At 36.6% G+C, this 3864-nt stretch overlaps 1 pseudogene; it reads left to right on the top strand.

Annotated features, from left to right (window-relative positions):
- The first annotated feature begins 291 nt into the window (after window positions 1-291).
- LOC108971268 lies at window positions 292-2361 on the top strand (annotated as a pseudogene).
- Window positions 2362-3864: the final 1503 nt, after the last annotated feature.

The following is a 3864-nucleotide window of genomic DNA, read 5'->3' as shown; positions in this document are numbered from 1 at the left end:
CTACTTACAACACATTACATCGATGTGTGGTATTGTAAATATTTTACGCTCGAAAAATTTAGGAGTACCCAAGTACGGCAAATTGTGACACATATGAGTGCACAGAATAATTTAATAACGCTATTGTATAATAGGGACATTGTTACAAAACCAGATTTGACGGACTTTGACGGAGTAAATAATCTTGAATTAATTGTAAAATCATCAGTTGACAGTTATGATGTCCCGAATGATGTATTCTCTGCACAGGGCCAAGTGCAACCGCTTATCGTAAAAAATTTATATCACAACATGACGCTGCAAAACTTGATGCAAGAACATTTTCAAAAACTTGTTACGCTCAGGCAACTTGACTTAGCCGGGAATAATATGAAAATTTTGGACGAAAATATCTTTGCAACACTTACGCGTTTGAAATTTCTGAACTTGAGCCACAATGGAATCGTGGAGTTATTACCAAATTAATTTGCTAAACTGGGTAAACTGATAATACTAGATCTTAACTACAATTCATTGACATATTTAGGGCCTGAAGTTTTCGAGCAAACCCCTTTATTATGGCAATTGAAAGTCAAAGGCAATAAGTTGTCCAACACCAAAATTATTATAAAAATTCTCAAACCGTTGAATTTTCTGCATAGATTAGACTTAAGCGATAATAAGCTGCGAACGATTTGGGGCACGGCGAGTAACACCAATGCCCCAGTTACATTGGCTACAAATTTATGCAGCAAGTATATGGCCTTGGATTTAGCGAAAGGTCTGTATTATATCAGCACTTTGCAACCTAACGAGTACCACCAAAGCATGCGTAATTTAAAATTGATARATTTAAGCCGMAATCTTCTGAGCGGGTTTAATATGGATTGGATTTTTGAAGTCGGCATTACATGCCCTTTCAAARTTAACTTAGAACGTRRTTTGATTGMACACGTATATGCTTTATCAAATWTMTTCAGYAYAACTAACGACTGTGAAGGCGAAATCATAATGATTTTCAACCATATCGAGTGCGATTGTAATTTAGCATGGATTTACAATAATAACTATAGCAGGTTTYTATCGATCTGCAGTGTAATCAGATATCAACCAAACTACTAAGGAATTTCACACAGCTTCGAMGAAATAAGCTGTGGGCTTGGCAAACGGTGCAATGTCCCAGAAACTGCGTTTGTTTCACAAAATCGGAATTGCTGTACATCAATTGCACAGGCGCASAACTCGACRTTAGCGAAGAGCTTCCACGTCCCGAGCAAGTATTGGCCACGACTTCGTCACTCGATATTAGAAATAATCGTTTTACTGTTCTGCCGCTAAGCACCACCTTCGGCTACGTCAACGTTTCAAAGCTCTATRTCGTGAACAATCAAATCACCAACATAAGTCTCTTSGAACTGCCAACCGATTTAACACTTTTGGATCTGCGTAATAATGACTTAAAATCGTTATGTACTGATATTTTGCATGTGTTTCTCAACGAGAGCACGAAACTACAGTCTCTGTATCTCAGTGGAAACCCTTGGTTTTGCGACTGTGCTGCACATCAGCTCCTCTACACCGTGCGTGCACATCGGCAACGAATACCCGATGTCTAGCAGTTACGCTGTGTTAATAAACCGAATTTTGCTCTCCTAACAGCAAGCCTGAGTGAATTGTGCCAAATTGAGGACAACCTTAAACGTTATCAGTACATTATTGCAGCTTTCACAACTGCAGCGCTAATCATCATTATTTTCTTTCTTATTATTGCACTCTTCTTTAAATATAAATTGAAAGTTAAAATCTGGTTATATGGTCCCAAGATATTGCGTTGTTGCATTCGGGAATACGAGCTGGATGAGAATAAAATGCTCGATGCATTCATCTCATATGCGCACCAAGATGCTGACATTGTCAACCATATATTACTGCCACAACCCGAACAGGGCAAACTACCATTTCATGTATGTTCGCACGAACGAAATTGGCTAGGTGGCGCTTATATACCTGAACAAATCATCAAATTGAACGAACAGTCGCGACGCACGATCATTGTGCTCTCGCAGCACTTCATCGAATCTGAATGGGCGCATRGAGTTTCGCACAGCGCATCACTGCTCGTTGAACGAAGGTCGTGCGCGCATAATTATGATTAAATACGGTGAAATTATCAACAGTGAGTTATTGGATAAGGAATTGAAGGCATATTTGGATATGTACACATTCTTGGATTGGCAAGATGCCAGATTTTSGGATAAACTACGCTATGCCATGCCACATAAAGTGGGTAGGAAACCGAACACCGATATGCTTGAAGTTATCGGCAGATTGTACGTTATGGGGCAAGTTAAGATGAATCGTTTGCGTGGTAATAACGCTTAAATTGGTCGGAGTTGGAGCTCTTGATGAACCAATTAATTGAGCAAGGAGATAAGTTTTATACTTAATATGTACATGTGTATATACTTGTAGAGATATATTTTGTTTAATTTTAGATGCTTAAAAATATCTCCACACTCTTCTGTCTAACACATCAGGAGGAGAATCTTGGCAACGAGTTGATTCGTAACGTACTCTGTTTCTGGTGCAGTAATTTTTATAACCGTGTGTAACCGCAGATAGAAACCAGGGAAGTAACTTCAGAAGTTTCCAAAATTATATAATACTGTTGTAAGACATGCCTTATTTCTATAAACCGGATGTATTACAATCAAATTTTATATACATTCTATAAACCGGATGTATTACAATCAAATTTTATATATGTATAGTATCATCATCTTATGTATATTATAAGTCATATAGTGCATTTAGAAATTTGAAATTTCGAAATATTAATATTAAGCACAACGGTTTGAACTTAAATGAAATATATGTGACATAAATCAATGAAAGTTAAATTCAATATATGGGGTATTTAAGAAAAATAAGCATCAAAATAAAAGAGATTCCCAATTTCATTCTGCTAAGTTTTTCACTTTCTGTTTTCATCTACTTCCTGTATTTAACTTTCATATTCATACTTTGTTAAAAAATCGAATTTGTACAGATCGGGTAATGTTTGTTATAATTTTTAAAAGAAATGTACGTTTTTAAGCGGAAGTGCTTGTAGCTAAAGGAGCGGTAAAAATACACGGAACGCAGAATGGTATCACTGCCTTGTTGTTAGTGCGCTCAAAGTTAGTCATGTAGTGTCTAACCTCACTTGCAATAGCATAAGTGTGCATCGATATCATAATAATATGGTGGCCTGGTAATCACAAACTGCAAACTGATGAGCTCGCTATAACAAAAATGTATGGCTGCTTCTAAGCTCATTTGAAATATCTTTAAAAATTTAATTTGCCCTAGATTTCTSGATAATTTCGCTAGTTCAGTTCTACTCAATTTGAGCACTGCAATATTAAAGAAATTAACTGTCATTCGCGCGATGAATATAACGAGATTTTGGGTATACGAAACGTTCCAAAGCAATGCTCCCTAGGTTTTGTTATGTCGTTGTTATCATACAGAACAGTCAGCCGGATGTTTGAAGATCTTTATATTAGTTATATAGGGGCTAAGGAAATTTTGTCCCTAATGAACCGATTTTTAACATACAGACATACCATTGCCACACAGAGCCAAAAACTTCACCTATAATCAATAAGATTGACTTCTAAAAAAGCTTTTCGGGCGAGGAGAGCTAGGGGGGAAAAAATTTAAGAAAATTTGACTAGAAAGTCTTCTTATTATACTTTCGCAACAAAGTTGCTAAAGAGAGTATTATAGTTTTGTTCACATAAYGGTTGTTTGTAAGTCCTAAAACTAAAAGAGTCAGATATAGGGTTATATATACCGAAGTGGTCAGGGTGACGAGTAGAGTTGAAATCCGGATGTCTGTCT

The sequence above is a fragment of the Bactrocera latifrons genome, unplaced genomic scaffold, assembly GCF_001853355.1.
Source record: "Bactrocera latifrons isolate USDA-ARS-PBARC rearing strain unplaced genomic scaffold, ASM185335v1 scaffold_333, whole genome shotgun sequence".
Taxonomy (NCBI): Eukaryota; Metazoa; Arthropoda; class Insecta; order Diptera; family Tephritidae; genus Bactrocera; species Bactrocera latifrons.
Note: the sequence above shows the minus strand (reverse complement) of the source record. Positions and strands in the feature narration are given on the sequence as shown.